Source organism: Taudactylus pleione, unplaced genomic scaffold (genome assembly GCF_031769625.1).
Source record: "Taudactylus pleione unplaced genomic scaffold, aTauple2 ptg000015l, whole genome shotgun sequence".
NCBI classification, from domain to species: Eukaryota; Metazoa; Chordata; class Amphibia; order Anura; family Myobatrachidae; genus Taudactylus; species Taudactylus pleione.
In genome coordinates, this window is record NW_028284417.1 from 30,758,750 (window position 1) to 30,786,455 (window position 27,706).

The following is a 27,706-nucleotide window of genomic DNA, read 5'->3' on the forward strand; positions in this document are numbered from 1 at the left end:
TTTTTTTTGGTTTGGACTGGAGTGTACTTTCAGGGGTTACAGCACCCTTAACGGTCAAGCCAGCCGGCCCTTTACTTATGACACAGGCGCACGCTTGACACTACTTTGTTGATGCACGTGCGGCTACTGCGCACACAATTCACAAACACAGAAAATAATTTTTTTTTGGTTTGGACTGGAGTGTACTTTCAGGGGTTACAGCACCCTTTAACGGTCAAGCCAGCCGGCCCTTTACTTATGACACAGGCGCACGCTTGGCACTACTTTGTTGATGCACGTGCGGCTACTGCGCACACAATTCACAAACACAGAAAATAATTTTTTTTTGGTTTGGACTGGAGTGTACTTTCGGGGGTTACAGCACCCTTTAACGGTCAAGCCAGCCGGCCCTTTACTTATGACACAGGCGCACTCTTGGCACTACTTTGTTGATGCACGTGCGGCTACTGCGCACACAATTCACAAACACAGAAAATAATTTTTTTTTAGGTTTGGACTGGAGTGTACTTTCGGGGGTTACAGCACCCTTAACGGTCAAGCCAGCCGGCCCTTTACTTATGACACAGGCGCACGCTTGGCACTACTTTGTTGATGCACGTGCGGCTACTGCGCACACAATTCACAAACACAGAAAATTATTTTTTTTTGGTTTGGACTGGAGTGTACTTTCGGGGGTTACAGCACCCTTTAACGGTCAAGCCAGCCGGCCCTTTACTTATGACACAGGCGCACGCTTGGCACTACTTTGTTGATGCACGTGCGGCTACTGCGCACACAATTCACAAACACAGAAAATAATTTTTTTTTAGGTTTGGACTGGAGTGTACTTTCGGGGGTTACAGCACCCTTAACGGTCAAGCCAGCCGGCCCTTTACTTATGACACAGGCGCACGCTTGGCACTACTTTGTTGATGCACGTGCGGCTACTGCGCACACAATTCACAAACACAGAAAATAATTTTTTTTTTGGTTTGGACTGGAGTGTACTTTCAGGGGTTACAGCACCCTTAACGGTCAAGCCAGCCGGCCCTTTACTTATGACACAGGCGCACGCTTGACACTACTTTGTTGATGCACGTGCGGCTACTGCGCACACAATTCACAAACACAGAAAATAATTTTTTTTTGGTTTGGACTGGAGTGTACTTTCGGGGGTTACAGCACCCTTTAACGGTCAAGCCAGCCGGCCCTTTACTTATGACACAGGGGCACTCTTGGCACTACTTTGTTGATGCACGTGCGGCTACTGCGCACACAATTCACAAACACAGAAAATAATTTTTTTTTAGGTTTGGACTGGAGTGTACTTTCGGGGGTTACAGCACCCTTAACGGTCAAGCCAGCCGGCCCTTTACTTATGACACAGGCGCACGCTTGGCACTACTTTGTTGATGCACGTGCGGCTACTGCGCACACAATTCACAAACACAGAAAATAATTTTTTTTTGGTTTGGACTGGAGTGTACTTTCGGGGGTTACAGCACCCTTTAACGGTCAAGCCAGCCGGCCCTTTACTTATGACACAGGCGCACGCTTGGCACTACTTTGTTGATGCACGTGCGGCTACTGCGCACACAATTCACAAACACAGAAAATAATTTTTTTTTAGGTTTGGACTGGAGTGTACTTTCGGGGGTTACAGCACCCTTAACGGTCAAGCCAGCCGGCCCTTTACTTATGACACAGGCGCACGCTTGGCACTACTTTGTTGATGCACGTGCGGCTACTGCGCACACAATTCACAAACACAGAAAATATATTATTTTTTTAGCACTTGGGGGGAGCACCCCTGATGGACAGAGCACCCCCTGGACAACACTACAGCACCCCTTTAGGACTGGGACACTGCACAGGACTTTGGAGTGGACACAGCCCCTATGGAGAACTGACTGCACAACACAGTCCAGCCAGCCCCTATGGACTTTGAAGTAGTGGACACAGCCCCTATTAACAACAGCAGCACAGCACAACACAGCCAGCCCCTATGGACTTTGAAGTAGTGGACAACAGCAGCACTACACTACACTACACTACACAGCACTAACTCCCACCCTCCCTCTTCACTGTCCACAGCCGAGTGAGAAAATGGCGCCGACGCGGGTACCTTATATAGGATCCAAAACCCGCGAGACTCGGAAGGCGGGATGATGACGTTTTGCCTCGATGTCAGATCCGAGTCAGGCGGGAAAAGTCGAGCCTGACTCGGATCGGACTCGGATCGGGGGGGCTCGGGGGGGTTCGGATTTCAGAAATCCGAACCCGCTCACCCCTACACTAAATTAACGTTTTTAAGGACATTTTCCTTAAATAACGTTATTTTAGTATTCATGAAGCCACTTAGCATAGGAGAGATCACTGATATCTCCTTGCTAAGTCCCCCTGCGTTAACTTCCACACTCCCCATACATTAGTATGGGGATGTGGAAATTATGGTATTCACCAAATTCCGAATATATTATGAATTTTCGGAATTTGATGGAGGTGCTATCCGCCACTGTGAGGTGGTGAATAGCAGATGACACTTACCTGCTTCCAGCTGGACAGGTCCCCCGGCATCTTCCTCCGGCGGTCTGGTGCGTCCTCTGGCTCCGGAGGCTGGTCTGACATGTGTTCTCCCAGCATAACACAATAAAGATTACAGAAAAAAAACACTTTTTTTTTTTTTTCTAATCTGTACTGTGGTTTGCTGGGAGAACATGTGACAGACCAGCAGGACGGAGCCGGAGGCTGCTGCGCGGACAGGTAAGTGCTGAAGGGGGGGGAGGTGAGCGGGGGGGGGCAGATGAGCGGAGGGGGAAACACAAACTTACCGCATGTGTAGGCAGTGCTGCGCATGCACTGGGTTAACGAATTTAACAGCGCATGCACAGCACTGTTTCCAGCTGCGGTAAGTTAGTGTAGACAGGGATAACTATCTATTTCCTGAAAAGCTGTCATCGCAAAAATGACAGCTTTTCTGAATAGATAGGTATGGAGAGGAGGAATGATGAATTCCTCGGGTAATTAGGTAGAACTCCATGCGGGTTCGAAACCTAATTACCTCCAGGGAAAGTTTAGTAATGATGAATAGGCCCCTATATCTCTGTACTATCTGTCTCTCTGTACATCTCTGTACTATCTGTTTCTCTGTATATCTCTATACTATCTGTCCCTCTGTAATATCTATCTCTCTAAATATGTAGTTGTATAGTTTTAAACAATCATAGGACGGGATGTACTAAAGTGAAAAATGCAGTAAAACACCCCAAAATTTAGTTTTCTGTGGTTTTACCGCATTTCCCATATGTACTTAGGACTGGCATTACCCAATAGAAGCCTATATGCTGCTTATTGGGAGGCCCTCTGATCCCTCCCATTTCCCCCTGCTACGCGTACATCAATCTGCGCATGCGCAGAAGGACTCCAGAGGAACTTCTGGGTATTAAACCCAGAAGTCCCACTAGCCAAGGCACTCTTAGTGTGAGAGCTATCCTTTGCGATTTAAATCAAATTTCTAAGTACATATTGAGATAATTAACCCTGGTATGTACCCGATAAGAGGCGGGATGTACTGCATTGCGGATGAGATGCATAGTACATCCAGCCAATAGAAATGGCAATTCTCATACTGATTCTATAGTACAGTTATTTTGTTTTGAGGTCTCCTGTATTCTAAAGGTATTGATATTTTTGTTACATTGATTTGGCCTCTTTATTTAATAGATTTTGTACTGATAAATATCAATTAAAAAAAATAAAAGGTAGATTTTATAAATCTTTATATTTATTTTTCTTAAATAAACAATAAACTAAAGTTTGTGGTTTTCATTAGGTTTGGGCTTTTGGGGGTTTTTTCCGGTTTGGGTTGTGCTTGCTTTGGGCAAGTTTTTTACTCATTGTTTGTTTTCCATTTCAGAGTTGGCAACACTGAATGTGATTGTGTAATGGAGCATACACACGGTCAGATTTGTCAGATTTGTCAGATGAACGACTGAACGATTTGAACGATTTTACCAAAGTTTTGAACGATTTGAACGATTGAACGATTTTTAAATCGTTATCGTTCATATCTGAAGGAAAAATCTGATCGTGTGTATGCACCATCATCCTCCAAAATCAGCAGTCATGGCGAACTTCTGCAACGTAGCTGCGGTGCTTGCAGTATTTATAACAGTTTCCCAAGCCCAGGGAATTTGGATTGTGAGACAAGATGTGGATGAGAATGTTAAAGGCGTGAAACAGGCGCTGAGGTATGCTGAGAATGAGTACAACAAGCGCAGTAACGATATGTTTATGAGCCGGATGGCCAAGCTGCAGCGAGCACAGAGACAGGTGAGACAGAAACAACACGCCCTGCATCGCCCATGATGCCATCATGCTGATAATAACAATATTGCTGCTGTGCTGCCCGGCCCCAGCTTCTTAAAACACTTTAGAATGTCCTGTTGTACCCAGGCCTGCCAAGAGCCGTGGCGGGCCCCGATAATAGGGGACGTGGCCTAATAGCGGGAGGTGTGGCCACGCCCCCTTGCCGAGAGGGAAAAAAATAAAAAAAGATTTGCGTCGCTACGCGCTGGGGAGGGGGGCGCTCAGAGACCCCTCAGCCCAGCGCAAAGCCAGGGAGGGCGCGATCAGTGTGATCGCTCCCCCGCACAGGCATAGGAGACTGCTGTGGCTGCTGCTCAGCAGCCACGAGCAGTCTCCAACTGCAGCTGCTGTGAGGGGGGGGCGGCGGCACTGGACCCCCGCCGGGCCTGGGTAATCTGTTCCCGCTCCCCCCCCCTCTCGGTGCCCCTGGTTGTACCCCTTTAACATCTATAAGCAGCAGCAATCAGTGTAGGATGCTATGCATTTGCTAGCACTGACTTTCAGACTCCCCTGCTATTATTATTAAGCCTATTTAAAAAAACAAAACAAAAACATAGGCCCTGATTCAGAGACGGACGCTCTGACCAGAGCTCTCGCTCTGAATCAGGGCCCACCTCCATTAATATGGAGCATCCTCCTGGACGCTCGTATAGCTGTGGGTCACCACCCACAGCATATACGAGAGTGCAGGATGATGGTCGCGATGGTCTTGACCATCGCGACCATCGAAACTGCGAGCAACAGCCTGCGGTTGAGTTTTTCAACCGCAAGGCCAGGAGTGATATTGGCTCTATCAGAGCCAAAATCACTCCCACTGACATCACTAGTGATGTCAGTGGGGCCAGCTTCAGACGGTAGGCGTTCCCTTGGGAACGCCTCCGTCTGGCAGGCACGCCCACCAAAGGGGGCGTGCTGTCAGTCAACATCGACAGCACGCCCCCTTTGATGAGACACTCCATGCGAAGGAAAGTCCTTTGCTCGGCGCGTCTCGCGCATGCACACGACGGAGCTCCCTCCGTCGTGCGCATGCGCGGACCATCGACCTACTTGCGAGCGGACAGCCGCTCGCGAGTGGGTCTGAATGAGGGCCATAGTTTTATATACAGATTTTTTTTTCCCTTGTAAATTGCTTACATTAAAATGGCTTTATTATTTTTATGGATATTTCTGTTTGGCATATTAGGCATATTCAATTTGGTGCGAGGATAGCAAAAATCCTGCACCTGCGAGTTTTTTCCTGCAGGTGCAGGATTTTTGCTATTCAATTAGGTGCAGGTTTTTTAGATTTGAGCGCAAGGAGGTTTTTTTACTGTCTCCTCCACAACATGTCTGAAAAATCAGCGGGACTTGCTCTGAGACTAGGGCGACACTCACTCTGAGGTCTAATTAAGCAATTGGAAGTTTCCAATTAGCTTACTTAGGCCCTGATTCAGAGGCGCACGCTATTTGCATGCGCTTGCTCTGAATCAGGGCATCCCTATTTTTTTTTTTTGACCGGCCTCCAGGCCACTCGCACAGCCGTGGGTGACCACCTGCAGCGTGTGCGTGCGGTCTGGCGATGGTCACGATTATCGCGACCATCAGGCTTGCGACGAGACCCTTGTGGTAGGGTCTCATCCACCGCAAGCCCCAGTGAACTTCCTGCTCTAATAGAGCAGGAACTTCACTACTGACATCACGTGTGATGTCAGTAGGGCCGCCCACAAATGGCAGGCGTTCCTTCGGGAATGCCTCCATTTGTGCAGCCACCCCCCCTCCCCGCCTACAAAACGCGGCGAGCTGTCGATCAACATTGACAGCCGCCCCGTCTTGTAGTGAGCCACGGAGCGAGTGATTTCTCACTCGCTCTGGGGCTCGCACACGCGCAGTGCACACACCGCGCATGTGCCGAGCGTGCACATTGCCCGACCATCGACCCGCTTGCGAGTGCTATGCGCTCTCGACCGGGTCTGAGTCAGGCCCTTAGTCCTTAATTACTGACCTTCCAAAGTGGTGTCATTGTCTTCCAGTGTCAGGAGCCGGGTCTTCTGCAGCAACGGTGAGTATGTAGTGTGTGTGTGTGACCCCCCTGTGTGCAACCCCCCCTCCTGTAAATGAACTACATCTCCCAGCACCCCTGGAGCCTTACAGCAGCTCCCTCCCCAGTGACAAGATGGAGGGGAGGCCACCTGGACCCGCAGAGTCAACCAGAGATTCGGGCAGGTAAGTGTAATTTTTTTTTCCATGAGGGCGTGGGTTTTATTTTATTAAATACTGCGGGTGTTGGGAGGGTGTATATCCACGGTAATCCAAAATTGGGTACAAGGTTTTTTACCTCACTAAACTTCACGCCCAATTGAATATGCACCTTAATGTCTGTAATCCTGTACTTGTTTGGAACTTTAAAACAGTGCATTGATCTCAATTGGGCCAATAACCCTTTAATTCAATTGTCAGTAAGAAACACTTGTACATATGTAAACATTTCTGAAAGACTCCTTCTGGGAATCTGACACTGCATACATAATATGATAGGAGGATATTTAAAAATATATATATATTATATTTTGAAAAAAACAAAAACTTAACTGTGTTATAATCACACACTACACACACATAGATACAAATATTCCATAGACAAAAAATCTTACGGTTTCACATGTCCCATTTAGGCTTCTTAGACATGATCTGAAATTTCACAAAACCTATTGAATTTCTCACACTCAAACTTAAAAAGCAATAAAATTCCGATCATTAAGGCTGATGCCTTAAAGATCGTGTTCCTTGCATAATACAGATATGGCATGCCATCACACCCTGTGGTTAACTGCAGATAAAACACTCTCATAGAGGGCCTGATTCAGCAAGAAATGTAAGTGAGAGTAGGCACAGATCCGGCCGATGTTGCATCTCCACGGATGCATCGCAATGCGCCTGCGCAAACCAGTCACTGCGTCCTGCTAAAAGTTTGCATGGCACATGCAGAGAGGACGGAGACCCCTCCGATGTTGATTGACAGGAAGTGCCATTTGTGGATGGATACAGGGAGTGGTCGGCCGAACGCAGGCATGCCAGTGCGTATGCACCTCATTACAGGGGCGTGCATAAATTAGCCATTGAGATGCCGGACACAGCCTGGCATCCCTCTGCATGCATGAAGTCTCTCAACTCCTGCGGCAGGGTCAGGTGTACCTTTAGTCTGCGTGTGGATCCAATGTTACTCGATGTTCCCGATTTTTTTTTCTCTCAGCCTTGCACATCAGTATGGATGTTAGCGGAGGGTAAAGGGGGCGGCATTATGTAGTGCTGGGCATCTGCATCCTTATACTGCAGATGCCGTGCGTATGCATTGATTAGCATATAGAAGCAGCGGCCAAGTGCGTGCGCTCTCTCACTTGCATTCATTGCTGAATCAGGCCCAGAGTGAGATTGCTGTCACTTACAAAATGGTGGAGCTGCTAATTCATAGAATTGTGTGCTCATTGGAATACACACATGCAGTCTATGCAACTGAGGTCTGAGCAGTTATGTGGCAGACACATCCCACTCGGTGCCTACAATCTTCCCATTCAGTCACCCAACATCCTTCTCACGCAATACATCCATCTTATTAAAATATACATTCAGCTCCCTAATTGCTAAAACTATCATACTCTGTCTATGCATTTACACTTACTTCCCCTATATGCCTCCATGCTGCTATATATTTCCCAATCCCTACTGCTGTGTGGTCTCCCAACTGTGCTAGTCTGCATGCCTTCATCTGCACAAATATTTCTGTCCCCATCTGCCCCGCCCTCTATTCCTGCATCCGTGCCACTCTGTTTCCTTCCATCTGCACCACTGCCTTCCCCCAGCCATGCCACTCTGTCTTCCTCTCATCCATGCTACTCTTTCTTCCCTCCCCAACCGTGCCACTCTCTTTCCCCTCCCACCCGCACCACTCTGTCTTCCCACCCATCTGCTACAATCTGTCTTCTCCAATCCCTACTGCTGTGTGTTCTCCCATTGTGCTAGTCTGTATTCCTCATTCACCCCAATCTGTCTTTGCCCATCTGCGCTGCTGTCTTCCCACGTCCATGCCACTTTGTACCCCCCATTCACGTCACTCTGTCTCCCCCATCTGCACCATTGTTTTCCACCCATCTGCATCATTTTGGTGCCATCTGTACTGCTTAATCTTCTCCCCTCTCCACGCCTTTCTGTCTGCCCCATCCACACTGCTCTGTCTCCTCCCTCCATCCAACCTACTCTTATCCCATCTGCGCAGCTCTATGTTCTGCTCAGACCTCATAGACTGCATATGTGTATTCCAATGAGCACACAATTCTGCGAATTAGCAGCTCCACCATTTTGCAAGTGACAGCAATCTCACTCAGTGAGAGTGCTGAATCTGCAGTTAACCACATTGTGTCATGGGATACCATATCTGTATTGTGCAAGGAACAAATCCATTTGATGATCGGAAATTTCATAGCTTTTGTTAAGTTTGAATGGCAGAAATTCAATAGGTTTTGTGAAATTTCATATCATGTCTAAGAATTCTTAATGTAGGGGAAAAGGGCAACAAAATCGTACATTAGCAAAGGTGGAGGAAGGCCGGAGTGGGCTGCAATAGTGCTGGGCAGCAGGGGGGTGGAGCAGTTTTAGCTGTGTGGCAGTGCACAGGGGCATCAGCGGGCAACAGAAGGGCTCACTGGCACTGGGTATTATCCATAACCAGCACCAAGCTCTTTCTAGCGGGGGGATAATGTCACAGCAAGAGGAACCCCTTCCACCAGGTCCCCCGGCCGAAGCATAAATTATGACCGCTAGTCAGCCCAGATGGGGGATCCCTGGGGAGAAATGGACCCCCAAAAAAGGGTCCCAGGCATGGGCTGATAGCCCGGGGCTATCCCCGGGACCCCTGGGTGTTGGATACCAGGTTGATTGTGTAAAGTGTCCCCCTCCCCCTAAACCATAACCAGCCCCGGGTTCTTCACTGCTGGTCCTAGTTGTGAAAACACAAGGGACAAATGACACAGGGGTCCCCTGTATTTAACACAACCAGCGCCGGGATAATCGGAACCAGTCCTGGTTGTAAAAATACAGGGGACAAACGACGTAGGGGTCCCCCGTATTTAGCACAACCAGCACTGGGCTCTGAGCCAGTCCTGGTTCTGGAAATACAGGGGGAAAAAATGCATAGGGTCCCCCTGTATTATCAAGAAACAAGAGACTGGACTTTTTCTAGTGGGCAGCTAATGCCACAGTCAGGGGAGCCCTTTCATCAGGTCCCTCAGCCGAAGCATCAACCCTGACTGCTAGTCAGCCAAGGCTGGGGATCCCTGGGGAGCTAGGGACCCCCAATAAAGGTAGCCCTATCTCCAGGGCACCCCAGGCTGAGGCTGATAGCCTTGGTCTATTTCCAGCACCCTTGGTCGGTGGGTGCCGGGTTGATTGTGTAATGTGGATTTGAAAGAATATTGTATTTTGCAGGTAAACTAGGTCCCAGCAAGGCTCCCCCACATGCTGATACTTGGAGAACCACAAGTTATAGCAAGCGGGGCATTTAGGGCCCCCTGGTACCTGTAGTACACCTGTAAAATAAATATTAAAATAAACAGATAACGATTTTTTTTAAAAAAATGTATTTAGTCTGCACCTTCACTTGGGGGGCAATGGCCTTTAAGCTCTTTCTTGTGGCTGCCACCACCCCAGGACCTCATTGTGTTTGGGCGCCAACCCACCAGGGCTTCACAGTCTTCACCTGGCAGGCACCAACCCACTACGGCTTCAGCATCTTTGCCTGGCGGACAAAAACTTGCCAGGGCTTCAGCGTCTTCGTTTGTGGGGTGGCAGCCTTTAAGCTTTTTCGTGGCCGCCGCCATCCCAGGACATCATCGTCTTCGCCTGGCGGGCGTCAACCCGCCAGGGCTTCAGAGTCTTTGCCTGGGGGCGGCAGCCTTTAATCTCTTTTTTGTGGCTGCCACCTCTCCAGGACTTTGTCCTCTTCACCTGGCTGGTGGCCAAATAGCTCTGTTGCTGCAACCTACCTAGGTCTTCTGGTTTCTTCTTCACCTAGTGGGCAGCAGCCTGTTTAAGCTCTTTTTTTATGGCCGCCATCCACTAGGATTTCCGGCGTCTTCTTTCTTCGTGAGCTCTTAACTGCTCCCTTTCCGCCATCATACTGCCATGCCATGCACTGGCTTATATAAGCCAGCCGAGGGGGTTGAACGATGACGTCACGAGCCATAATTGGCTCGGCGGCCATCTTTAAATGTCAAAAAAGGAGCTGAGGTGCCATTTTTGAAATGGGCTCCTCTGCTGAACTCGGTAGAATGGCTGGCAGAGACTGGATCCTTTTGGATCCAGGCTCACCACCAACACCCGCACAGACATCGGGTCCCACTGCCCGCACGACCACTGCAGCTGCTGTAGCCTGCACTGATGTTGCCCGCTCCACCACTGCCGGGTCCTCAGTAAGTAACTAACGCACTGCTGCTAGGTCCCTGCCACCGCTTCCGCCCTCTGCCATTGCCAGGCTGCCCCACCACTAATGCCCACAAAAGGCAGCCATCCTGTTGCAATCAGGTGAAGCCACCACAGCACACCCCCTGCTGGAAGGCTTCTACTGAGGCTGCGCAACAAGTTGAACTCCCTATCTCTATAATGGGGCATTTGTGAGGTAATAGGTTTAAAAACTACCTGAACCCCAAAAGGCCCTACACTGGAACAAGAGCTACCTAATAAAACAAACCCCAAATCTAAATTCACATCCTACCCTGCCTTCCCAAAAATCCCCCATATACTACAGCACAAAAGTGATTCTAACTAAGAGTGTCAGAGAAAACTGACAGTTGGAACTTTAGATTACTCCCAAATCCTCATTATTAATTTTTTTGCTTTGCAGCACCAGGCAAAAGTTTTACCTGTCCATGCCAAATTTCAGCTCAGTACCTCCTCTAGCTTTTGAGGTGTAGTCCTTTAAATACTACTCCTACCCCCCTCTACAGAATTCTCTATGGAGAATTCCGTTTTTGTCGAGTCAGTCTTAATAAAAGGCCCTTGTCATGATTACTGCTGCGATGATGCCTGGGAGAGGGGTCAGGGTAGGGGTGATCTGGTCACTAGGGGAAGACCCGCTGCTGATGCGACCATATCAGGAAAAGGCCAACCTGGTGTGGTCACTTTTGATGCATACATAGTTGTTTTAGCCTGAGTAAGTATGGCTACATGTCATAAATATAAAATATTTCCAGGATCAGACCCTTTCTCACCCTTAATGCTACTAAAACCCTCATCCACTCACTGGTCATATCCAGATTGGACTACTCCTCCTATTTGGCCTTCCTGACTCCCACCTCTCTCCACTCCAATCTGTTCTCAATGCTGCTGCTCTGCTCATCTTCCTCTCCAAACATTCTACATCTGCCTCCCCTCGCCTTCAAGCTCTCCACTGGCTCCCCTTAAGAACCCAATTCAAGGATCTTTCACTTACAAGGCACTCACCCAATCCGATCCCATACGCATCTCTGAACTCATCTTCCTTCACACTCCCACCCGTCCACTTTGCTCAACAAATGCATGCAGCCTCTCTTGCCAACTGATTACTTCCTTCCACTCCCACCTTCAAGATGCTGCTCCATACCTCTGGAACTGTATCCCCTCTCCCTATCAGACTTTCCACCTCTCTACAAATCTTCAAACGGGCTCTCAAGACCCACTGCTTCATCAAGGCCTTCCAGCTCTCCCGCAACTATGAGAGCTGATTGAAAAGTAATGAGGCTGCCTGTGTTTTTCTGTCCCATAGATAGACAAGGCAATGCTGTGCAGGTTATTGTGAAGCTTATACATCGATATGTCTGAACCTGTGGTTGGACTGCTGTAATCGTCTTTGTTTGGTCACAGCGAATGGCAGATCTTCGTACGTTTCGTTCATGGCAGATGAGGATGACATATCTGTGAGATTATGTCAGATATGTGATTGAATTTTGTGTTAACCTTGTAAAAATTGGAAATTAATTTTACGCTAAGCATGCGGTGGAAAAACAATTAGCCGTGCTGCAGTATTTCGGTGGTGAAAGCACTTCAAAGAGGGTAATACACAAGTGATTGACGCAGCACATTCAGGGAAACCATACACTGCAATTACAGGAGTCAACATTGCCAAAGCTGTGGAGATGTTCCAAAATGAGCCTCACAATAACCAACATAGCGTTGCCACGTTTATCTATGGGACAGAAAAACAGAGGCAGTTTCATTACTTTTCAATCAGCCCTTGTACATGCTATTTCCTCCCTGTCTATCTCATTTGTGTCATGCCTGTTTGTGTGCTTCTCCCCTTTAGAATGTAGCAGGGTCATCTTCCCTCACGTGCTTCTCTTTACTTAAACTTTCTTCTACTGTGCTCCTTACTCCCCACAACTGTACTCCTTACTTCCCACAAGAGCACCAACAGATGTGTCCTCATACATCTAGCCTCTTTGCACATTAAACAGCCCTTCTAGTCGCACCATTCCGTGGCATGACTCTGTATCGCTGAGCATCTTTTCATGCGACTTTTTACCTTCAAATGTGTCTTTTCTTCATCAGGCTCCATAGGGATCCACAGGGATACCTTGGAGATAATTTGGTTGGAGTGATACAGGCACCAAACAGTTAAAGCTTTCAGCTTCAAGGATGCCTCTGGTCCTCCTCCACATATACCCTGCCCCTGGCCACAGGCATTCAGTTGTTTGTATGGTGCGGCAGGATTCAGGTGCACCTTTGTAACAGGGGACTTCTCAGGCAGTCCCAAACTTTTATTTTATGTTTTATCTTTATTTTCTATGTTTTCAGTTAGCAGTGCTGAGCGTCTGTATTAAGACGCATGCACTGTGACTCTGTCTACCTTTGCTGGGCTGCAACACCAGTAACTTCTCTGGTGATTTTGGCAGGTCACGACAGAGCTTGCTAGCAGCGATGCTGGGGCCCAGACTGCAACCGGACGCACGGAGATGTCAGGTATGGCGATTCCTCACTTACGGGGAATCGGGTGCATCAGTCCGTACTTCCGGCGAAGGAGACGACTCAGAAGCCGCTGCAGTGAGGGCCTGGAGTGTTTGCATCCTCAGTAGACCACTGGGGCCTAATAGTCTGATGCCGGGGATCGGCAGCAGATGCTTCTGCTGCCATGAGGCCAGTGTACCAGGCTGGTTTATGCAGCTTTTGGGAGGTAGGCTCTCCCCCTGCAGCTCCTCCCCCGACCCAGATGCAGTTCCTTCAAAGGTTTTAGCATATCTGGGTCACTCCTCCTACCCACCTCGAGTATATGAGATGCTCACAGTCCACTATTGGTGCTCTGTGGTAGCTGCTGGTCTCAGGAGGTTTTGGGTCAGTCTCCCTGTATATTATTGGCCAAAGGTTGCAGTGAGCTGACTGGTTACTAATCGACAGAGCAGTGGCCCAGCGGCACAGAAACCACAGTTTAAAGCACATCTATGAAACATTGCAACACAGCAGTGGCAGAAATGAAAGGTAGTGCAAGATAAAATTGTCCTTGGGCCCTCCCATCCACCCTTATGTTGGATATTAAAAAGGACATGCACACTTTTACAAACCAAGTGCTCCAGCGACAGGGACTGAAGTGCTTGGTTTATTTGGGCCCCCACAAAACAAACTACCAATCAGCTTAAGGCAACAGCTCTACAGTGGCAAGATATCATCGTCATTGCCATCCTCACCCTCATCAGTATGTAAATCATCCTCACACAATATTAATTCATCCCCGCTGTAATCCACCATTACAGAAGACTTCGTATTGTCACATAATTGCTGGGTCTTCCTCATAGAATTTCCAGTTCATTTTGATAAGCATCATCTTTTCCATATTTTGAGGAAGTAGCCTCCTATGCCATTCGCTCACAAGGTTCCCAGCTGTGCTGAAAACTCTCTCTGAGTACACACTGGAGGGAGAGCAGCTTAAGTAATACAAAGACAGTTGATACAAGGGCCTCCAAATTGCCTTTTTCTTCTTCCAGTACTGGAAGGGACTCTGGGGGTCATTCAAAGTCGGTCGCAAGCGATGCGCACTCGCAACCGAATCGATGTTGCCCCACTGGGCATGTGTACAACGGAGCCGGCTCCGTTGTGTGCATGCGCGAGCCCCGGCTAGCGATGGACGCTCCGTCGCTAGGGGTCTCGCAGCAGACAGGGCGAGCTGTCGATGGTGAGTGACAGCTTGCCCCGTTTGGGAGGTGGGCAGGGGGCGTGCCTGCCCAAACGGAGGCATTCCCGCCGGAATGCATGCCATTTGGGGGCGGCCCCACTGACATCATTGCTGATGTCAGTGGGGAGCTTCCTGCTCAATCAGAGCAGGAAGCTCCCTGGGGCTTACGAGTGCCCAGACCCAACCTTAGGGTCTGGTCATAAGCCCTGATGGTTGCGATGGTCTTGACCATTGCGACCATCACCCATGTCAATCGCTAGAGCTGTGGGTGTTAACCCACAGCTTAGCGATCGACAAGGAGGCTGTCGTTCAGTATGCAAGCGGCCGCCCTGATTTAGTGCGACCGCTTGCAACTAACAACCGCCTCTGAATGAGGTCCTCTGTGACATGTCTATTTTTATGGTGTCATGAAGATAATCCTCCACCATTCTTTGTATGGTGATCATATCAGATGGAGTTATGGTAGAGGTGTCACTACTGTTGGGCAATTCTTTTAGACTCGACCAGATGTCAAAATGTTGGGTTGACTTATCTGCATCACCACTGGGTCTTTTGGGAAAGCCGATTTTTTTTCTGGCTGCTGCTGAAGAAATTGAAGGAGATGTCGTAGTGCTTGTGACACTTGCCAACTTGCTCACCAGTTGCTCTTTGCATCTTTTAAGATCTAGATCAGCTGGAAAGAAAGACATAGCATACGACTTAAACCTATAATCAAGCACGGTTGCTAAAATGTATGATCAGAATTCAAGATCATGGCCACCCGTGGATCCTGGCAAAGCGAATACAGGACTTGATCTACAAGTCATACTTTGCAGATTCGCTTTGTTTAATCTCCTCCATCAATTTCTCCAGCTGATTTTCTAAAAGCCTAATTACGGGAATCACCTGACTCAAGCTAGAAGTGTCAGCACTCCCTTCACATGTGACTACTTCAAATGGTTTGAACATCTTGCAAAGACAGAAAGTACTCTCCACTATGTTGGGCTAAGGTACATTCCCCCTCCTCTCCCAATGTCATGGCTTGTTGTATAGCTATGGATGGCTTTTTGCTGTTCCTCAATCCGCTAAAGCATATAAAGGGTGGTGTTCCACCTTGTTACCACCTCTTGCTTCAGTTGATGGCAGTGCAAATTAAACTATTCTTGCAGGTGCTGCAATCTCCTGCATGCTGTTGCTGAATGCCGAAAATGTCCCGAAATTTTTCGGGCCACAGACAGCATCTCCTGCACACCCCTGTCATTTTTTTTAAAAAACCCCGCACCACTAAGTTGATTGTGTGAGCAAACCAGGGGATGTGTTGAAATTCACCCAGCTGTAAAGCTTTCACATTATTTGTGGCGTTGTCAGAAATCACAAATTCTGAGGAGAGTCCAAGTGGGGTAAGCCATGTCTCTATGACATCTCTTAGTTTTTCTAAGAGGTTGTCAGTGGTATACCTCTTATTGAATCCGGTGATACACAGAGTCGCCTGCCCTGAATGAGCTGGCATTGTTTGTTACATACTGCTTCTGCTGAAGGTCATTCACTCACCCAGTAGGCTGTCACAGTCATATAATCTTTAGTTTGCCCACTACTGCTTGTCCACATATCTGCGGTTAAGTGGACAGTTGTTACAATGGCATTTTGTAGGGCAATAATTAGGTTCTTTTTAACATCCTGGTACAGCTGAGGAATGGCTTTTTGGGTAAAATTAAACTGAGATAGAATTTGGTACCAGGGACACAGGACCTCAATTAACTGTGTAAAACCCACTGCATTAATTGTGGATATTGGATGCAGATCTAATACTAGCATAGCCATCAAGGCATCAGTGATCCGCTGTGCAACTGGGTGAGAGCTGTCATACTTGCTTCCCCTTGCAAAGGATTGTTTAACAGTTATTTGTTTTGTTAAACTACTACTCTTTGTCTTCTTGGCACACTTCTGGGATGAAGATTCACCCCCAGAAGCAGCAGGCTTAGCACTCAAAGATTCTTGTGAGGAGTCCTGGAAAGGGGATGAGTCACCTAGTAAATTGGATGCTGGACTACCTCTGATCATTACTGAGGATATTAAGGATGAAGGTGTAGGCGGTTGAGATTGCAGATGCTGGGATATAGTAGAGAGAAGGGAGCTAGCTGATGCTGGACTGCTTGTTATTTTTTTAGCACCAGTTTCTGATGTTATAGAATGCTTGTCATGAGCTCGCTGCAGATGACGCAATCGCTTGGAGGTTCCTTGATGCTGCATAACGTCCCTACATCTACTTACTGTGGTTCCACAACAGCTACATATGGCTTGATAAATGTTGTCAGGATTTGGGTAAAAAAATATTTTAGACATAAGAGATGGATTTATTGGTCCTATGCCCAGGCATGACAATGGCCTTGTTCTTATCATGGCCAAGAGCTGCTTCCACCGATGCTTCTGCTCTACACTCAATTGGTTGTCATGATCCATATTGATGAAAACACACAGAGGGCTACTGCCCAATTAGTCACGGTGCATTTATACACAGTGGGCTCATGCTCAAGAAGTCACAGTGCTTGTATATATAGAGGGCTAAGGACCAAACAGTCATTGAGCTTGTATACACAGAGGGCTTATGCCCAAGAAGTCACAGTATATATAGAGGGCTAAGGCCCACAAAGTCACGGTGCTTGTATCCACAGAGGGCTAAGGCCCACAAAGTCACAGTGCTTGTATACACAGAGGGCTAAGGCCCACAGAGTCACTGTGCTTTTAATTTATTTTATATAGAGATTCTTGTGAGGAGTCCTGGAAAAGGGATGAGTCACCTAGTAAATTGGATGCTGGACTACCTCTGATCATTACTGAGGAGGATATTGAGGATGAAGGTGTTGGCGATGGAGATTGCAGAAGCTGGGATCTAGTAGAGAGAAGGGAGCTAGCTGATGGTGGACTGCTTGTTATTTTTTTAGCACCAGTTTCTGATGTTATAAAATGCTTGTCATGAGCTCGCTGCAGATGACATAATAGCGTGGAGGTTCCTTGATGCTGCTTAACGTCCCTACCTCTACTTACTGTGGTTCCACAACAGATATATATGGCTTGATAAATGTTGTCAGGATTTGGGTAAAAATAATTTTAGACATAAGAGGTGGATTTGTTGGTCCTATGCCAAGGCATGACAAGGGCCTTGTTCTTATCATGGAGAAGAGCTGCTTCCACCAGTGCCTGACTTACACAAACAACATCCTCATCCTCAATATCCTCATTAGTACCAGCGTCAGCTACAGAAATATCTCCCTTATCCTCTTGCAATTCCACGTTGGCATCCTCAATTTCTATGTCATCAGCAATACTCATGAGGCTCATCCCCACAAATACAGAGGGAGCAGAAACTGTGGAAGATGGCTCCTCTGAAAGGGCAGGCTCACACATAGCACTCATTTAAACACTTAGACTCTCCTCAGCAATTTCTGACATTTGTGTCTCTGAACACACAGTTTGATCTACTGCGTTAGTGGTTTTCAGTTTTTTTACACTAACAGGTCTTTCATTGTCATCATGAGAGGCAGAAGATGCCTAACTGACAGGTGCAGAACCACCACTAAGAAATAAAGGCCAAGGCCTGAGCCTTTCTTTGCCACTGCGTGTGGTGAATGGTATATTGCCAATTTTCTGTTTTTCTGCACTAACCTTTATAGATTTTTTTGTGTTTACCCGTGTGAAATATCTATTTTTTTTTAATTTTAGATACACTATTTTTTTAAAGCCTTTATGCCCTTGAGCATCAGCTTTAGATGGTAGTGAATGACTAGTGCTTGTATACACATATACAGATATACATATATATACATATAATAATGTGATATATGTCACCATGACTGACTCCAGCAGCTGCACTGCTAGCATTTTCTTGCCGATTCTGCTCTACACTCAATTGGTTGTCATGATCCCTATCGATGAAAACACACAGAGAGCTACTGCCCAATTAGTCACAATGCTTTTCTACACAGTGGGCTTATGCCCAAGAAGTCAGTGCTTGTATATAGAGGGCTAAGGACCAAACAGTCATTGAGCTTGTATACACAGAGGGCTTATGCCCAAGATGTCACAGTATATATAGAGGGCTAAGGCCCACAAAGTCTTGGTGCTTGTATACACAGAGGGCTAAGGCCCACATAGTTATGTTGCTTGTATACACAGAGGGCTAAGGCCCACGGAGTCACAGTGCTTTTAATGTATTTTATACAGAGGGCTAAGGCCCACAGAGTCACGAGCTTGTATACACAGAGGGTTATGTCAAAGAAGTCATAGTGCTTGTATATATAGAGGGCTAAGGCCCAAGCAGTCACGGAGCTTGTATACACAGAGGCCTTATGCCCAAGAAGTCACAGTGCTTGTATATATAGAGGGCTAAGGCCCAAGCAGTCACAGAGCTTGTATACACAGAGGGCTAAGGCCCACGGAGTCACAGTGCTTTTAATGTATTTTATACAGAGGGCTAAGGCCCACAGAGTCACGAGCTTGTATACACAGAGGGCTTATGCCCAAGAAGTCACAGTGCTTGTATATATAGAGGGCTAAAGCCCAAGCAATCACGGAGCTTGTATACACAGAGGGCTTATGCCCAAGAAGTCACAGTGCTTGTATATATAGAGGGCTAAGGCCCACAAAGTCATGGTGTTTGTATACACAGATGGCTAAGGCCCACGGAGTCACGGTGCTTGTATACACAGAGGGCTAAGGCCCACAAAGTCATGGTGCTTGTATACACAGAGAACTAAGGCCCACAAAGTCACGGTGCTTTTAATTTAATTTATACAGAGGGCTAAGGCCCACGGAGTCACGGTGCTTGTATACACAGAGGGCTAAGGCCCACGGAGTCATGGTGCTTGCATACACAGTGGGGTACAGCACCAAAAAATATATATATTTTTTCATTTTAAACTTTTAACTTTCTTTTTTTTTAAACTTTTTTTTTCACCCAGCCACTTGTGAGTCTCGACACTTTGCATTGCTCTGCTATACTGATTATACATCAGCATGCAGTCAGTATGCCCCCTTACACAGTCACTTTTGCCAGCACAGCCACTTGTGAGTCTTTGGACACAGCACTTGATCAGCAGAGTATAGCACAGCATATATCAGCATGCAGTCAGTGTGCCCCCTTACACAGTCACTTTTGCCAGCACAGCCACTTGTCCCACTCAGCCAGCCAGTGATCAGCAGAACATTGCGCAGCATACATCAGTGTGCAGCGTGCAGTGCCCCCTATCCAGCCACTTGTCCCACTCAGCCAGCCAGTAGCAGAGCAGTGCGCAGTCCAGAGCGTGCAGGAGAAATGGCGCTGAGTCGTGGGACTCGGCGCCTTATGTAGTGGCAAACTCTCGCTTCTTGTGATAGTTCGGTACTCTCGCGAGGATCCGACGTCAGGATGCTGACGTTTGGCCTCGCAGTGGGGATCCGAGTCAGCAGGAACTCCCAAGCCTCGGCTCGGGTGGACTCGGATCCCCTATGTTCGGAGTGGTTCAGATTCCACAGCATCCGAACCACTCATCCTTAGTTGGTACCCGGTCAGCTACTGGACTTTCAGAAGGTCCACAGGATATTAATGCTGACAGTCAGAATGACATGGACATGGACAATAGGTCGATAACCAATATGTTGACATATAATTAAGTTTAAATGGGTAAAATGTTGATGCATTCAGAATGTCAACATTTAACATGTTGACCCCAGAATGTCAACATATGTTTTTTGTTGATTTTTATGGTTAAGGTTAGGTTTTATGGTTAGGCTAAAAGCAAAAAACCATATGTTGACATTCAGGTGTGTCAACATTCTAAATATAACTTTTTTTTTCTTGTCGACCTAATGACCATGTCAAAATTCTGACTGTCAACATTTAGAACCTGTAGTCGTTCTTAATGTTGACTAGTCATACCACACTGGTCTATTTACTAAGCCTTGGATGGAGAAAAGTACCAGCCAATCAGCTACTAACTGCCATGTCACAGGCTGTGTTTGAAGAACAGTTAGGAGCTGGTTGGCTGGTACTCTATATCCGTCCACTTTATCTCCATTCAAGGCTTAGTAAATAGACCCCTTAAATGGTCAACTGTTTATTTTCTGTTTTATTCACCAAGGTGGTACCCGTTGGCCAGCGAATTCATGGTGGATAGGAGTTAGGTATACTAAAAGATAAAAGATTCTCAACCTGGGGTACTTGAAAAAATGTTCTGTAATGGCGGGACATCCAGGTAATTGGATATCTAGACAAAGCAGTGTTCTAGGGATCGCCAGCCCCATGCAACACATTAAGCTCCTGATAAGAAAATTAAAAAGCCTAGCCTATGGGTGTAACAGCAGGCATACGTGGACTATAGTTTTATTGCCATTTTTATATATTTCATAAACTAATAATGTGATATATATATAAATATATATCACACCCACATACAAATCATTCTATCGATTAATGTTTTGATACCTGTATTTGTGTATTGGACATATGTATCTTTAAATAAAAGAATATATATTTAAAAAAATAATTCTATCGGTCGGATTCAATAAGCCGCGAAAATCCGCGTTTTGGCAAAAAGTTTTCGCACATGCAATTCTCCATAGACAAAAACGGATGGCTCACCCACTTGCGCAGAGATGCCGGTAGCGATCACAGATATCGGTCCACCACGACTCTCTCCATGATCTGTGGTCCTGTCAGCATCTCGGGCTGTAGCCATTTTGTGGTTAGATGGACAAGGTCATGCATCTGTGAATGTGGAGGCTTTTCCATTTGGAACTCCCAGCGATGGACTCGTTGGGCCCAAAACAAATGAGGTGACTCCCAAGCGAGTTAGGATCTCCCTTTTCAGCTTTGCATAGTCCTTGGCATCAGCCAGGCACAAATCATAGTAGGCCTTTTGTGGTTCTCCAGACAGGAAGGGTATCACAAGACTTGTCCACTGTTCCTTGGGACAACTCTCCCTTTCTGTGGTTCTCTCAAAGGTCATAAGATACGCCTTCATGTCATCACTTGGGGTCATCTTCTGCAAAAAATGACTGGCGCGTATGGAGTGGGTGTGGTTTGGAGGGTCAGTGGAAGCATCTCCAGTCCGGGCTATTAGGTGTTGTACCACCTCTTTTATGGCCTGGCTATTCTCCGCCAAGGCCTGTCTGGTTTCCTCGATTGTAACTTGTTGTTGCCTCTGTGCTGCCTCCTAGGCCAATAACTGCACCTGGGTGGATTCCTACAGGGCTCTGGTAGCTTCTTGCTGAGTGGACATAGCCTGAACCAAGGCCTTTACAACGTCCTCCATGTTGTCCTTAGGGGTAGGCTAGAAGCAGAACCTGGCCTCTCGGAGCATCTGCTAATACCACCTTCATGGATTCCACAATTTCGTGCCTGTCCCTTTTTCCTTGCTGCAGCTTCAGTGTGTGCATGCCTGCATTCTCCACCAGTTGTGATAATGTTGGGATAGGGAATCCCTCTCCTCGGGTAGATGGACACCACCTTACATACAGCAGCCAGGAAATAGCACTCCAGTTGTGGATTTTCGTACAAGCTGGTTGGCACCAGTTTTTATTGTGCAATATCAATAATCAAAGAAACAAAACATAAAGTAAGTGCCGACTGGGCACTAACTAGACAGTAAGTTCCCTCACTAACATAGCACTAAATAAATCCCTGTCCACGGTACCTTTTGGTTTGTAGCCAACAGTGTCTCAGAGCTAACCTGTGGGCCTGCTCTCCCAGGTATGAGACACTCAGCCCTAACTAAACCCAACATAAATCAGCCATTTCCAGGTGCAAGCCCTAATGAGCCTGCTACCAGGCTGAAAAGCCCCAACACCTGGAGTGGCCTGTGGATGGAGCCCTCCCTCTCCTCACATCCACACCCCCAGGAGTCATTCTGGCTTTTTACAGAAGCCGACATTTCTAGTCTGCTTTATCCAACAGACTTCTCCTGGAGGTTTTAAAAGACATAAGACAGGAATCTGGGACAGATATAGAAGCCATTCCACACTTCTCCAGTGCTTCTATCACAATATATATATATATATTACACACACATACTAAACACACACACATACATACAGAGCTATGTGCTGGGATATTTAACACCATAAGTTTTTGTTTAGTCAAACTTACCAAGCTCACTTAGTGGGCGGAATAATGAGTCGAGCAGTGTATGTCTCCTGCGGTTCCCACATCCAGGGGGAAGAAGAGTTGGAGGCGGCTGCTTGCTACACCATAGGGGGGCAGGTGGTCGGAGCCAAGGGAGGCACCTTGGCTACACTGTGGGGGAAAGGTGGCCGATGCTGCATGAGGATGTCTTGCTGTACTGTGGAGGGGGTGGCAGCAGAAGGCTGCGTGCTATACTGAGGGGGGAGCGGCAGCTTGCTATACTGCAGAGGGGGTGGCGGAAGGGAAGGCTGCTTGCTATACTGAAGGGAGTGGCCGCCTTCTATACTGCGATGTTGAGTGACAGCTCGCCCCGTTTGCTGGGCGGGCCAGGGGCGTGCCCGACCAAACAGAGGCGTTCCAGTCAGAACGCTTGCCGTTTGGGGGAGACCCCACTGACATCATTGATGATGTCAGTGGGGAACTTCCTGCTCAAACAAATCAGGAAGTTCCCTGGGGCTTACGAGAGCCCAGACCCAACCTTAGGGTCTGGTCGTAAGCTCTTATGGTCGCGATGGTGATGACCATCGCGACCATCACCCTGGTCGGTCGCTAGAGCTGTGGGTGGTAACCCACAGCCTAGCGATCGACCAGAAGGCGGCACTTAAAAATGTAAGTGGCCGCCCTCATTCAGAGCGATCGCTTGCAGCAAGCGATCGACTCTGAATGAGGTCCTTAGAGCGGTAGGGGGCCTGGTCATGGGCCCCTTGAAACCTGATGGGCCCTAGGCGGGCACCTAGGATGCATAATGGTAAATCCGGCCCTGGGTACAACTAATGCAAATGGACTGCCAGGGGGTACTCGGGCGGAAATTTATTATTGAGAACCACTATTCTGTATTATAGAGTTACTAACAGCACTAGGAGGAATTTTTATTAAAACTATTTTGTGAGAAATCCTCTGAAAACAGCAGTTTTCAGAGGATACCTGCAAAAGTTAGGTTTCCCCAGAATGTGCTCCCATAGGTTTCATGCTAAAATAGCAAAAGGCTTGGCCTTGATAGTTAACATCATATTTAGCCTATGGGCTATAGTTGTGCAAAGTTTTGAGGATCTCTCTCCAGTGTGTCTGCTTACATGCACAGTAGCTCTGACTGGTCAAAACCCGGATATAAAATCACTTTATTTTAACACATTGGAACCCGTGTCCCTGCATGTGTTGTTAATACATTCCTCTGATTCATAACTTCTTATTGCTGCTATAAGTAATTTTGATTATTGGTGTTAAGATACAGACCTCAATAAATATGATCGTAAATGCCAATTTGTGACATATTAAAATGGAAATCCAAGGTATAGTGAAAAAATAACCATATCAAAAGGTGTCTCTTGCCAGTCCTTTTTCTGACTGCCCCGGTTGAAAGCCGAGGGTGCGTGTAAATGCAAAGAGGAGTTTGCTCAAACACCCTCTGCATGCAGTCACTTAGAAATTGCTGCTTCTCATTGGTCCGTCCTTCCCTCCCCTCTGCAGCTATTTTAGTTCTGAATGCCTTTGGAGGGTTACCAGTTGTACAGCCCTGTACTTGGAGAAAATGACAGGTTTATTTATTTATTACCAGTTATTGTATATAGCGCACACATATTCCGCCTCGCTTTACAGAGAATATTGGGCCATTCACATCAGTCTCTGCCCCACTGGAGCTTACAATCTATATTCCCTACCACATGCTCGCACACTTACACACTAGCGTTAATTTTGTTGGGACCCAATTAACATACCAGTATATTTTTGGAGTGTGGGAGGAAACTGGAGTACCCGGAGGAAACCCACGCAAGCACAGGGAGAATATACAAACTCCACACAGGTAGGGTCGTGGTGGGAATCGAACCCATGACCTCAGTGCTGTGAGGCAGTAATGCTAACCATTACACCGTTAAGTAAATTTTGTTTTATATTTCTCATTTGGTTTTTCTTCTTTCAAATAAGATTATTACTTCTGGGATTATATACTTTATGGATGTGGAATTTGCTCGAACACAGTGTAGAAAGCCAACCAAGGACGTTAGCAACTGCGCATTCCATACAGATGCTAAGGTACAGTATAATGCAATATAATATATTTATGTATTAAATGTAAATACATGCCACTTTACCTACTTTATATTTAGATTTAAAGAAAAATGTTTTTCAGAAGACAGTTAAGGGCTGATGCAAAGTTGAACGCAAGTCAGTTTTACGTATGTATCTTGCATTTTTTTGCACTGCACATGCTCTGGATACGAGTATACACAACTTAGGGTGATATGGAGTTGCATCTGCATGTCATGTCTGAGGATTGGAGTTGGTTGGAACAGACGTGGGAGACTGAAGTGGAGCATAGGGAGGCGTGGGTAAATCTGGAAGGCTTGCACCAGGACATCCTCATGCAATGAGGAACGATAGGAGGCAGTGGAACTGCAGGAGGTGATGAGCCCAAAGGTGAGGACAGTAGAGATCAACTTTATTAGACAACAGGTTGGAATTAGAACAGGAGCTAATACTGAATGAATGAGCTTAATCAGATAGGAACCGATGATGCTGACTTTAAGAACTTGATGGATGTGAATCCGATGTTGAATTGATGAACTTAATTGGCTGGGACAGATGGTTGGAGATATCGGCTGGGACCGATGGAGTAGTTATTAACAAGTCTCAGGGCCTGATTTAGCAGGAAACACAGTTACTTATATGCACGCAATCGGCCATTTAATTTGCACTGCGCATGCGTACTCATCGCAGTGCGTGAACCAGATGGTGCGATCGGGACTGCGATCGCAGAGACTAAGCAGATCCATTGTATAGAGTGATAGACTCTATATGTGGGTGGTGACAGGGGAGTTGTCGGGTAAACACAGGTGTGCCAGTGCATTTCAACACCGTCGCATGAGTGTGCATAAATTTGCCACTGCGATACCATACACAGCCTGAGGCCTCATATTGTGCGCAGAGGTAAGCAATTCTTGAGTGAGGTCTGCACTGCCTTAACTGTGCGTTTGGGTCAGATGTTCTTGATTTTACCGATTGTTTAGCTATGTTGTCAAAGTATACGGATGTGAGTAAGGGGAAGTGGGCTTCTTTATGTTAGGCTGCGATCGCAATGCGAATGCAAACATTTACATATGACCACTGATATTGGCAACTGCGTTGCGTGTGTATAAGCAGAATAGCGTTCCATGCTGCAGGCAATCAGTGGATAACCCAGACTGGATCACAGATGGAATGGAGACTTGCAACCAGGCTTGGAACTGGAATCACATGGACTAGTACCGTTCAGATACAGAGTACCTGGGAGCTCAGCACAGAGCTGTAACTTCAGCAGGAGCTACGTTGTACTGGCAATGGAGGCCAGTAAGGAAGTGGAATTTATAAGGGTAGAACCCCAGGGATTGGATGATGTGATCAGCTGTTCTAGAAACAGCACTCTGAGTGGAGGAAGAGAGTCAGGTGACTGAATCAAACATGGCTGCGCCCATACTGTGAGTTGTGGAGGGAACTCAGGTGTGCAGCCTGAGTGCTAGCATGCTAAGTAAACACACAGAGCACAAAGCCAGGACTGTGTGAACAGACCCCATAGCCACCTGGATGCGATGTGCAGTGTAGGCGGACATCTGCATAATCCGGGAGTGATGTGAAGTCACAGCGCAAGCGGACCTCAGCGCACGCTGGATCAACACCGCAGGGGAGAATATGGGAAAAATTAGTCAGGATCGTGACACTGCACTAGCGCAGTGTGGGGAATAATTGGTGGTAATCCACATACGCAAGTAAAGTGAGTACATGCCCATAGGATTTCTGGCTATGCATAGTTGTGTCTGCATGTTATGAAGCCTGTTTTCAGATGTGTCTTTGGCGGCAAAGAGAGAGTTGGTATTAGTGTGCAATTATAAGTATGGCAGCAATGAAACCAAGCATACGGATGGGAGTGGTGAAGTTACATACAACTCAGCATATGCACAGCTATACACCTTTATTTCCATGTGTGCCGTGCAGGTGTAATTACATCAGATATGTTTTCAACTGTGCATCAGGCCATAAGTTTTTTACTGATGCATACACAATGAAAGATATTCTAAGAAAAATGTCAATGCTAACCATTTTCTTTATCTCTTCTCTTATAGAAAGCATTGTGCCACTTCGAAGTGACCTATTCTACTTGGAAGGACTTCACTTTGGTGGAGAAAATGAATTGTAATTAAGTTTCCTACTTGGCATATTACAGGTCTTAATTTTTTAATGTTTTACAACAGAGTAAACTATTAGCTCTGCTATGTGTGTATAATTCTAATATAGACAATCTACTGTACTTGGTAATGCACAAAATAATCAAATATATTCATACTGACAATAAAATATATTCAGTATATTTAAAAAAAAATATTTGTAGTGTGTTTCTTCTTTGGACTTTAAGTGCAGTTTCTGTCTATGATACACTTATACAGCACTGAAAACTAATTTGACTGTAATATGCTATAACATGGACCCTAAATAAACACAATATACCTTTTTAAGTTCATACATATTGCGATGTCTTAGCTTTTTTGGTTCTTTCGGATGGACGTTTACTTTGAGCTTGTCTATGGCTATTTATAAGCCTACTTCATAATTTAAAAAGCACTTCTCTTCATGCTATGTTATTGTGTTTGACACATGGGTATATGAAAATGTTTTCAGAGTGGGACTTCTCACTGTCCCTTATGTCCGTGATATACAGCAATTTAGTTTTTAAAATTCAACCATTTTTTGCGCGGTGCATTTCTAACTCCAACAATTAGATATTTGGTCCTGTTAGCTTTAATGTACATTTATATTGATACTATACAAAACATTGTGTAAGAGCAAAGAAGTTCTGGTAAAGGGTGAGTAGTAACAAAAAATGCTGAAATGGCAAGAAAGTCGCAAAAAAAATAATTTAGAAGACAATTTAAAACCAAAGTAAATACATGCAATAAAACATGACCAGGTGTGAGGCACATCAGACTTCTCCGGAAATAAGTTTGTAAAGAAGGAAACAGCATGTTAAACTTTGATTATAGAATCCGGGTTTGTTAAATGATAGACATGTGAATGATAATCAAACC

General features: G+C 46.4%; 1 pseudogene across 1 annotated transcript; it reads left to right on the plus strand.

Annotated features, from left to right (window-relative positions):
• The first annotated feature begins 4,104 nt into the window (after positions 1–4,104).
• LOC148542202 (cystatin-2 pseudogene) lies at positions 4,105–26,894 on the plus strand (annotated as a pseudogene). The gene is made up of 3 exons (XR_015878299.1): positions 4,105–4,311; positions 24,576–24,683; positions 26,747–26,894. The product of XR_015878299.1 is annotated as a cystatin-2 pseudogene (transcript).
• Positions 26,895–27,706: the final 812 nt, after the last annotated feature.